This window comes from Gracilinanus agilis, chromosome 2 (assembly GCF_016433145.1).
Source record: "Gracilinanus agilis isolate LMUSP501 chromosome 2, AgileGrace, whole genome shotgun sequence".
NCBI classification, from domain to species: domain Eukaryota; kingdom Metazoa; phylum Chordata; class Mammalia; order Didelphimorphia; family Didelphidae; genus Gracilinanus; species Gracilinanus agilis.
In genome coordinates, this window is record NC_058131.1 from 101,572,072 (window position 1) to 101,584,426 (window position 12,355).

The following is a 12,355-nucleotide window of genomic DNA, read 5'->3' on the forward strand; positions in this document are numbered from 1 at the left end:
ATTTATTTTTCAATCTGCACAGCAAAGCTACTTTCCTTTTTTTTTTTCATTAATCTCTTTGAAACTTTAGGTCTTTTGTTGTTCCAGATAAATTTTGTTATTATTTTTCTAGCTCTTTTAGTTAATGATTTGCATAGTTTGATTGTTTTGGCAATGAATAAGCAAGTTAATTTGGGAAGAATAACCATTTTTTATTATATTGGCTTGGCCTATCCAAAAGCAATTAATGTTTTTATCCAATTGTTGAGATTTAAATTTATTTGTGTGAAAACTGTTTTGTACTTGTGATAACATAATTTCTCGGTTTATCTTATCATTTAGATTTCCGTACACTTTATATTATTTATAATTATTTAAAAGAAAAAGATTTATCTTTCTCCTACTATTTGACTTTATTGGTAGTATATAAAAGTGGGGATGATTTTTATGTATTTCTTTTTATTTCCTGCATCTTTGTTAAAGTTGTTAATTGTTATGATTATTTTGTTAACAATTCTCTAGAATTTTCTAGGTATAATTCCTTCCTTCCTTCCTTCCTTCCTTCCTTCCTTCCTTCCTTCCTTCCTTCCTTCCTTCCTTCCTTCCTTCCTCCCTTCCTTCCTCCATCTCTCTCTTCCTTTTTCATTCCTTCCCTCCCTCTTTCTCTCTTTCCCTCCTTTCCTCATTCCTCCCCTCACTCCTTCTTTCTCTGCTCTCTTCATTTACTCCTCCATCCCTTGTTTGCTTTCTTTTATTGGATCTTTCTATTTCATCCAGGCTAGAAAAATATAGCAACTATTGAAGGTCAAACCCACAGCTATCATTTTGAAAACTTTGCTATATTTCATTTATGACCTGAGCTGATCTATTCTTCCTTATATAACCTGATTCCCAACTCTCTACTCCAAAAAAAAAAAATCTCACCATTTCGCTCTCAACTTGGTGCAGAGACTGAGTTAGCTTTAGCCCTATTGCAGCTCAGAACTTTCACAATTGAAAGACCCACAACCTTAAAGGCCTTCTCTAGTCGAAGAGAACACATATATTGCCATCACATCCACAAGTATATTTTCAGTTGTTGTCTTCTATGCCTGGCATTCTTCCACTCCTCACTTGTGTCTCTTAGATTCTTTGACTTCCTTTAGATCTCAACTAAAATACCTCTTTTTGTAAGAAGTCTTTCTAATTCCCTTATAATTCAAATTCTTTCCCTCATTTAATGTACACACACATATATAATATGAATATAATTAATATTTGCTTAAGAAAAGCATGTTTAATGGAATTAAATGAAGATGGTAGCAATTTGAGAGGAGACAGGGATAAATTTGAGTTATGTTACAAACTTCAAACACCACCATGTAATAGATTTGATAAAAAGAATTACCAGAGAAAAGGAGAAGAATAGATTAGGATTACTCTTAGGTTTTGAACACTGTTTATAAGAAAAAGATAGAGTTATCAGTGTTCTTTTTTTCCCCTTCTCTATGTGTTAGGAGGAGGAAGGGGAAAGGAAAGAGTTCAATTTTGAATTCTTTGAATGGTGGTGCCATGGGAAATCCAAATAGAAATTCTCTAATGGCAGTTGGAGATGAAGAATGAAATTTCAGGGCAAATATTACAATAATTGAGTTCCATACAGCACTCTAAAATTTGCAAAATACCTAACATGCTCTCTTGGTTTGACAATCTCTGGCTGACTTCTTCCTGGCAGATGTCAGATTAGAGAAAATTCTTTAAAAGTAGAAGCCACAGGATTCTCTCCTGTTGCTATCAGGTGAACATTTCATAACAGGTCTTATTCTATGCCTGCTTTTGTATTTATTCTTTAATTTTAGGTAAAATGATTATATGCTATAACATTTTGAGTTTTCAAAGATCAAGAAATTGAGCCACCTCATTTCTAGGAATTAAGTTACTCATCCATCTTGGGTTTTGTCACAGATGCCTGAAAGATGACTTTTTTGACCCCATTGTTCACTAGATGAAATGAGGACTCATCCAATTCATTCACATACCACATTGAGATGGAAACTTGGCGGGGCAAATTAAGTATTAGCCCATTCTCCCAGACATCGAGGTGTTATAGAAAAGAGTATGCTCCCAATGTACTTGGGAATGGTAATGGTCATAGTTCTCTTCTTGCTCTATCTTTAAAAAAATATTCCTTTTTAAAAGCTTTTTAAAAAGATCTTTTAATGTGTTATTTAATTTGAACTTCATGACAATCCTGTGGGGTAATGATTGCTATTGTATTTATTTTTAAATATTTTCTAAGGGAACAAATATGTATACATTTTCAACTATTGACCTTCTGGTCAAAGAGGTAAAATGAAGGTGGGATTTCAAACCAGTTTTATTTTTATTTTTATTTTTTTCCTGACTGGAGGTATTTCTATTTGTCAGTTATTGATACTACCCCACATTAGTTTTTATTGATTAGTTGTGCATATAATGATTTGTAAGTCTTCTATCTAGAATAATAATTGAACAAACCAGTGTATAAAATTGTCAATAGATAGAAGATAGAAAAAGTAGATAGAAAAAGATGAAAACATTAAGGCAGGGCTTTGGGGATGTGTGACACATAGTCAAGAAGTAGGTGGTAGATGAATCAGTAAAATAACAAAGAAGGGGTTATCAAATGGTTAGGGCAAGAGTTGGAGAGAACTGTGAGAGAAGAAGAGGTTATCCAGAAGAAGGAGATAATAAATAATAGAAACAAGGCAGCTGGCTAGAACAGTGGATAGAGCTCCAGGCCTGAAGTTGCAAGGACCTAGGTTCAAATTGACCTCACTTCCAAGCTGTGTGACCCTGGGCAAGAACCTTAAGCCTATTTTCCTAGCCTGTGTCTCTATTCACTCTTAGAAGTGATTTGAAGACAATAGGTTAGGAATTTATTTTAAAAACTAAATATAGAAAATGTTGTATAAATGTTGAAGATGTGATAATTAAATTAAATGTAAGCTGCCCATCTTTAGATTTAATTATCAAAGATGAAAACATCTCCATTTATCCCACAACTTGGGTGGTCTATAACCCAAGTGTGTTAGAATGAGTGACAAATCAGAACTTACTGACTGCCACATGGGCAGTCCTAAGAAAAGCATCTGTAGTGACTGGACACATAAACTAAGAGGAGGCCACAGGAAATGATGAAAGAGAGGCCCCTTTAAAAAGAGACCTCAGTCAGCTGGGCCCTCTCTTCTGGTTTGTGAATGGGACCTGAAGGAGCTCTTCTGGTTCATGACTGGACTTGGAGGAGGTCTGGAGCTGGTGAGACTGTTCCATGTGGTGAGTGTTAAGACTGAATCTTCCTGAAATTCTCCTAAGGAACTTCCCATTCAAAGAGACTCTATGACTGAAGCTTTTACTTCATTTTCCCCAGGGCCCTTTTGCCCTCCAGGCCTCTGGCCCTCTGAATTTCCAGCCTTAGGATCAGGGCCGGATTTCCCTCAGCTGAGGGTAAATTAGATCTACCTGTATTAAACTAGGGGATCAGAGCAAATTATCTACTGTGTAGAGATTACTTATCCTATCTTATCCTCTCTCTTATTTCCTTATTTCTTCTTTTTCTTCTCATTTGTAAATAAATTTTCCATAAAAGGCATTTTAACTTGAGGTTATTCTTTAATTGGGGATTGATAATAGTCTAATCCTCTGGAAACCAAACCTTTTAATATTTACCAATAAAAACCCCTTTTTCCCCCTTACAAGGAGGAGAAATGCTAGGGCTGTGATGACGAGCCTTGTAGAGAACAAGAGCCCAAACTGCAAACCTCATTCTTCACGTGAACCCCTACCTTACCCCAGGGAGTGGAAGGAGGAAGCACTCCCATTGGGCTGTTGGATAAAAGAGCCTGTAATGTGAAAAATGTCCTCAGGTACATGTGGAAAGGAGGAGGTGAGCAGTCCCCTTTGGCATACATGCCATAGGTTCATCAAAACAGTGCTAGGGGAAAGAATATAGCTTAGCAATGAACAAATTACTAATTTGTGATCTTTGAGAGAGCAGTATTTCTTCCAACTCCTAACCCCTGGCAGAGAGGTAGAGCCAGAATCCAAATTCAAGAGTTTGAAAAGGGGTAATTCCTTTTAGGTATTTCCTAAGTATGTAATTATTCTAAAATTAGGTAATTCCTAAAGGAAGCTTTTCCTGCTTCTCCTCAGTACCTTGTTCCCTCAGGTTACCTTCCCCCTGTCTCTCTCTCTTTGCCTTTGTCTGTCTACCCCTATATAAATACACTTGCATCTCTATCTGGTGTACATAGTTATTTACATGTTGTCTTTCCAATTGGGATATGGATTTTAGAGGACAGGGACCAGATTTTTACATTTCTTTGTATATTTATTACTTAATACAGAACCTCATAACATAGTAAACATTTAATAAATCTTTGTTGCCTGAGAAAACATGACTAGACTACTTTTTTTCCCCTAAGAGTTTAACAACTGAGAAAGTAAATATTGCTATAGAACTTAAGTACAAGAAGATGTCAGGGGCATGTTAAGAATATTTTAAAGATTAATGAACACCTTAATAGGTATATTAGAAATAGGGAAAGGATAGGAAGAGGTTTAGAGACAAAGAGTGTGGCTATTGATATTTTTGTACAAGTCTTTTTTCCTTATTATCTCTTTGGGGGTACAAATCCAGTAGTGGTATGGTTGGGTCAAAGGGTTGGCATTCTTTTAAAGCCCTTTGCACATAGTTCCAAATTGCCTTCCAGAATGGTTGGACCAATTCACAATTCCACCAGCAGTGTTTTAGTGTCCCAATTTTGCCACATCCCCTCCAACATTGATCACTTTCCTTTGTTGCCAAATTGGCCAGTCTCCTAAATGTGAGGTGGTACCTCAGAGTTGTTTTCATTTGCATTTCTCTAATCAGAAGGGATTTAGAATATTTTTTCATTTTCTTATTGATATTTTTGATTTCATTATGAGAAAACAGCCTATTTATGTCCTTTGACCATTTGTCGGTTGGGAAATTACTTGTTTTTTTTTGCAAATTTGACTTAGTTCCTTATATATTTGGGAAAGAAAACTTTTGTCAGAGAATTTTGTTATAAAAACATTCTCCCAGTTTGTTGTTTTCCTTCTGGTTTTAGTTGAATTGGTTTTATTTGTTCAAACCCTTTTTTAATTTGATATAGTCAAAGTAATTCATTTTATTTACATTTTGCAATATTCTCTATCTCTTTCTTGGTCTTAAATTTCCTTTCCCACAGATCTGACAGGTATACTAATTTATGTTCATCTAATTTATGATTTCCTTCTTTATATTTAAATTATTTACCCATTTTGAATTTAGCTTGGTTTGTTCATCTAAACCTAATTTTTCCCATATTGTTCTTCAATTTTCCCAGCAATTTTTGTCAAATAGTAAGTTCTTGTCCCAAAAGCTGAGCCAATAGATTTTTTTAAAAGAAAACCCCAAATTATGTCATAAAAAGTCAGAAACACCTAAAAAATGACTGAACATCTTTGTTAGTTAACTAACAAGAAAAAGCAAAAGTTTTTATTATCCAGTGGCAAAAATGGATATCTAAAAAATGGAAACCTACTTAAATATGTTAAAGCTAGAAAGGGCAGCAAAAGTCATTTACTACCAATTTCTCATCTTTTCCAGTTCTAATGATGAAACAAAGGACTAGGGAAACAGAATGACTAATTCTAAGTCACTGTGATCTAGCTGAGGTCACAATATAATATACAATTAGAATGAAAGATACCATTGGTCAGCAACTGCTTGCATTTTCATCTTTTCGTCTCCAGAATCCAGAACACTATATGTCACATGCACACACACTTTTTTTTATCAGATATATTCATTGCTATAGAAACCTCCCTCTACCAATACATAGTGTCATATTTGGGGTAATTCATAGTTTTAGAGAATTTGGGTCACAAGTTTAAGTGATGTCCCTAGGATCAGATCATCAGTATTTGTAAGAAATAGGACAAACCAGAATCTTCTTAACTATTGAAACATCTCTCTATCCACTATGTCATTAAGTTTTTCTTGTAATTAGTGTTCAATAAAATGAAATGAACTGAACCTATGTGTCTTGGATCCAAAGTCTAACACACACACACATAGATCACATGGCTTGTATTCCTGCTGCTATAAACCTCTCAGTTAATATATATTTTTATAATTAACTTCTGATAAACTATTCTTTAGTTCACTTTTATTCTTTACTGATTACTATACTCTGTATATAGTGGAACTTCCTATTCTTGTATGATAAATCTTTTTTCTAAAAATAATAAATAGTGGATCTTATGGTTGATGAGTTGCTTTTCTTAGGGTCAGAGAAGAAATTGTTGAATCACTTTAGGAAAAAAATGGAAAATAAATGTTTTTAATCCAATTTCATTCTCATGGTCTGATTTCGTTTGTCACTGTGGAATGAAATAAAAAGCCATGATCCTATACTATGGGTGCCAAATAATAATATATTACTATCCTTGCCCACCATTAAATATTTCAAGGTGGCATACTCTAGGATGGAACATATTCCCAGAGAAGACTGACAGTACTTGTTGAAATTAGTCATTTTCCTCTTTTGTCACACATACATTGAAAATAGCAAAATGACCTTCACAGAAGAGTGTTCAGGAAATCATTAGAATATATATTTTTTTGTCTGGACTCAGATATCTTTATGAATAGCCATCTATCAAGTTGCTACAGAAAAGCAATAGCTCAGGTAAACTTACACAGTTTAAACATCAATAAGGAGGAAAGTTAGGAACGTAGGAAATTTCTTTTCTTTGATTTATGTTTAAATGAAACCTAAATACAACCTTTTTTCATTTAAATCCTAGCTGAAAAGAAATTTTTTTCTTAGCAATATTAGAGTACTATCTTTATAAATTCAATGTAGTGAAGATAAATGAACATTTATGATAGTGAAGTTTTTAGTGCTTTAATGCTACCATTTTAAATAGATTAAGACCTAGAAGAAAGGTATCAGCATGACATCTTGTAAAGAGCAAGAGTTTTGATATCATGAAACCAAAATTCAAAATATAGTTTTATGTTAAAATAATATAGCTTTAGAAAAATCATTTTTTCTCCTGAGACCTCAATTTCATTGTCTACAAACTGCCCCTTTCAGTTTTAAATTCAGTGATTAAGCTATTAGATTTAGAGATTGAACTGAATTTGTACTATTCTCAGAACACAATGTTGAAATTGCTTTAAAAAATCCCCAATGTCAAGTTAGAGTCTTGTCATTTGTCTCTCTTCCTCAAATTAGACTTTAGAGAACAATTCCCATTAAATAATACTTTCAGTTAGTTGAGTCCTGATTAATCAAGTTTTCTCTAAAAGAATCCTTCTGACCTGGAGAGGCTGATATAAAAGTCTGCCTATGACAATCTCTTCACATCTGAGACAATTTAGATTGGGCTTTCCATTCAATAAGAAATAATAGCAAAAGAACCTAGAATCTAAATGGCAGCTCAAATGTCCAGCTAATGGGGGAATAACTATGAATGTATCAGCTAGGTTTTTAAATAATAGTAGCATTTTATTTTATTAAGAATTTGCATTTTCAAAGAGCTTGAGTTAGCAGCAATATGTTACCACTGAAGAGTTGCACAGAAGAAACAGAATGGTCAGAGAATAAAATGCTGCATTTTGGTGTAAGAGGAATTGAGTTTAAATACCACACCTCAATGCATGATTATATTGTGAGCTCCTTGAAATCAGTGGGTGCTTTGCCTTTCTTTGTGATTAGCACAATGGCTGACACATAATGACTACTTAGCTAATGCCTTTTCAATCAATGAGGTGACTCAGGATATTGAAATTGAAATGATAAAAAAATCAATAGATTATTGAATTATTATTTTTTAATTTTAAAAAATGCCACCTCTGACATCAGACTCCCCATGGGATTTTGAGTAAATCACAATCTCTATTTAGTTTCAGATTCCTTAATGGCAGAATGAAGGGGTTGTACTAGGTATTATTTGAGGTCCCTTCCAGCTGTAGATTTGTGACTATCTCATTCTAAATATTCTCAGATAAATGCATCCTGGAAAAATGAATTTGACGGATAGTTTATAATCCTGAGGGAGTATGTAGTCAATATGTATCCAAACTATGCCAAGCAATGCTGAGAAAGGCCCGGAGTATTTTGAGTTGATAATGTATGATAGTTTATAGGAAGTCATAGACAAGAATCAAATAGGACACAAAAATATAAATAAATTTACCTACCCCTTTGAAAACAGGTGCTAGGGGCAGCTAGATGGTTCAGTGGATAGAACACCTGAATTGGACTTAGGAGGACACAAGATTGAATCTGGCCTCAGGTACTTCCCAGTGTTATGAATAAAAATTAATCTTGGGGACCTTATACTGTTTACAAGTATTTATTGGTAAAGAGAAAGAGAGAAATAGTTTCAAGCCTTTCTAACCTAAAGTAAGTTCCCAGCTGAGTTAATTTTTTCCCATCAGATCCTAGATGCTCCGTGGACTCTGGTCCCTTTCACATGTGGGGACCCATCTACCCACATGGTTGGGAAGACCTGAGTTCAGGAAGGGACCCAAACTCAAAAGACCCAGTTCCTGGATTCCAGCCTGGTGAAGTACCTACCATACTACTTGCCAGAGATGGCTTACCTAGATAAGGTGGATGTCTGAAAGAAAGGACTTTTTTTCACAAGCCCAAAGAAATGATGGAGAGCCTGAGTGAACTTCACATGCTGGCTTTTCAAGCTTAGTCTAAACCCTCCCCCAGAATCCCTCATTTGGCCCATGGTTTTACCTCAGTCTCCATACATCACATTCTCTGACTTCTGTGACTCCCCCTGCTCAGGAATCTCATCTATCACACTGGCAAATTAAAACACATAATTCCTTGACTCCTCTGGCTACTTATTGTGGTGAATCTTCCAGGAAAGGACTGGGTTGGAGATCTACCAGATATTTCATTCACACAGTAGCTTTGTGACCCTGGGCAAGTCACTTAATTCTGCTGATTCAGCCCTTACCCTTCTATCTTAGGATTGTTACTAAAACAAAAAGTTGTTTGTTTTTTTTTAAAAGAGTATGATTTAGTCTTATCAGCCACAGTTGAACACATCGTATCTTGATGCCAAAATGGTCCTCTTTAAGTATGTAGGACAACCACCAGAATATATTCTTAATACATCACATAAATATCAGTGATTTGAATTATGTAGCACTCTATAATAGCAAAATGTCTTTTACATATTTAACACATTGGTTCCTGATGATATAAATTTCTATAAAATGTAGACATGTTAACATCAGGTTCTATGAATACATGTTCTGGGAAAGAGCTAACAGAGGAGGGAGGTGTATAATTGTCATAAAATTCTAGTTTTATAACAGTTTTTCTTGTTGGAGAGTAATTTTAGGATAACAAACTTGCTACCTCCCAGAATCTAGGAAGGGAACTGCTTGGAGAAGGTGCCATGGAGATGCCTGCAGAAACATCACACTGCACTGAAAGAACCAGAATGAACTTTGGGATGTAGTGAAATTGAACTGTGGAGGTTGAATGCAATTTTTTGAGTGTACACTTTTATGCCAAAGGGACCTCCCCCTAATTAGCTTTTTCTCAATGTGCCTAGCAATAATTGGTTTTGTTCTCTTTCCCTTTTATATGCAAATTATTGCAATATTATAGTTATATGATTCATTGGGGAGACTAGTCTCCCAAAGGATCCCAGGGGGGATTGTCTAATTAGAATCGGTTACTCTAAAAAACAAACCACCATTCCCAGCACCCCACTCTCTTCCTGTCATTATGTGCTGACTTAGACAGGATATAAATTCTGTGGAGTTTTGTTTCTCTCCCTCTTTTCTTCCTATAGTGGCAGCTGTGGATGTGGGGTTTTTGAGCAGGCTTTAAGCTATAAATTTGATATATGAGCAAAATAAGACTCAAAGAGGTTAAAATGACCTGTTCAGTATTTCACAGCTTTTGATTTATGGAAGAGTATCCAAGACTTAGACCAACTATAACTTCCTTTCCTGGCCACCAATCCTAAATATGTGCTTTACCTCCCCTATACAATATCATTCCTTGAGTACAGAGCATATCTTAATTTTGAATTTGAATCACAGGGCTCACCACAGTGCCTGACATACAATAATCTAATAAATATAATAATAAAATCATAAAAAGTTATCTAATAAATGATTTTCAATCTTTCACTTATTTATTCATTTGAGCTCAAGACCCTATTTTTTTTTAGCATATTGAAGAACAAAACCTATGAAAACCAATGGTACAAATATACCTAATATTGTTTACTTCAACAAATTTTTGGATACTTTTAAATTTTATATTTTATGATAACTTCCAGCATCATAATAAAATGATCAAATATTTCATACATTTCAGACAGTATAAATGTATATGTGAGCATTTTACCAACACTTTTAAATATTTTGCTGTCATTTGTAAAAATGAGATACTAAATTAAATCTATTCTTTAACTGTATGTATTTTCTTTAAGAAACAACATTAATTAGAAATTAGAAAGCACATATATATCCTCATTATTTCGATTTCAGACACTGAATAGCATGTACACAATGGATTTGGAGAACCTGATAATATATTGATGCTAAGAGATGCTGCTAAATTTACTCTTTGTTACCTTTAAGAAATGATGAATCTATGAAACCATGATGGAGAGTTAAATGAGCAGAACCAAAACATTGTATGCAGAAAATAAAACATTGTGGAACAATCCATTGTTATGAACTTTGCTATTAGTAACAATGCAACAAGCCAGAACACTTCTGAATGCTATCCACATTGAGAGAAAGACCTATGGAAGTAGAAATGCAAAAGCAAAACATATGACATCACTTGTCACATGTATATATGGGCATGTGATATGGGGTTTAGGCTTAAAATAATTGCTATAGCAAAAATGAATAATATAAAAATAGGTATCAAGTGATAAGAATGGAATTGCTTATCGTCTATGGGAGTGGGGTGGAAAAGAAAATGAATCATGTAAACATGGAAAAATATTTAAAAATAAAATTTTTTTAAAAAGAAATGTCAAATCTATCATCCCCCTTGTAGAGGGGAGAAAGTTTTGTATTTCTTCCTTAGAAAGAGCTGGTGATGCAAAAGAAGAGAATAACTTCTCATTTTCTAGGAACTTTCTGAAACAACAAACAGGAGCAAAATTTTCTTGTATTTCTGAACCATCCAGTAAGTCTTTCATTTTTATGCCCTCTCACAATATAAGGCAGGAAAATGCAAAAACCTTCAAAATCTGAAAAGTAGGAGGTGAAAGATCAGAAGGACAAAGGGTGGCACATTATGCACGGAAAGGAATATCTCTGTCTTTAGCAATTTTTGTTACATAGGTTTAAAAGCACTAGTTTAGTTTGGTAGGTAAGGATAACTATTAAATCCTAGATAAAAAATTTCTTAGCGGTTCTATGGCAGAAAATTCACACAACTCTGAAAAATTTGGAAATTTGTGCTTTCCCAATCATTATTTGAAAGTAGAATCTGAAAAAGGTGAACCTTTTAAAAACTCCATGTCTATTCAAAGAACATGAATTCTCTTAAGTCAATTTCTTAGTTCTTATTTTATGTTTCATCTTTCATTGAGCAGGTTGCCTACAAAGGAACCCTTTGGGATTTTATACTATTCCAATGATAAACTTGTTTGAATTTACTTAATTTTGAAAATTACAAATATATTTCACTTTTTAGTTTGTGGAGTCTCATCATATATGAGCTCCCAATTTTATATGTTTCAAGGTTCAACATCACAAATTTAGGTATATATATAAATATACAGGGTGAGATGTAATTTGTCCATTAGCTTTTAAAATTTTAATTTTAATAAATTGTTACTTGGAGAACCAATCCTTGCTAAAATAATTTCATAATAATCTGGTTCATATTTTCTTTCAACATTAATTTTTGTTTTATAAAAAAAATGATGTAGCTATTTGCAGATAGATTTTTTCTTGCACAATTCTAAGCTCATACTATACCAGAAAGACCTGGAGATACTAAGTTTAGAGGGGGAACTCACGGTTTTAGGGATAGTAATGTGGCAGTATTTCTTTCTCTGTACAACTGAAATATTGTTCTATCAGAGAGGAAACAGATTTGTTCTGCTCAGCTCCAGAGTCCAATGGATTGAAGTCACAGTGAATATATAAGGAATTGTTCAATATAAGGAAACAGTTTTAATAATTAGAAATTTCCCAAAGTGGAATGGGATGCCTTAGGGGTAAGGTATTCCTATTATTATAGATCTCTAAGTTGAGACTGATTGTTCTTAGTACTCTCTCTCTCTCTCTCTCTCTCTCTCTCTCTCTCTCTCTCTCTCTCTCTCCATATAT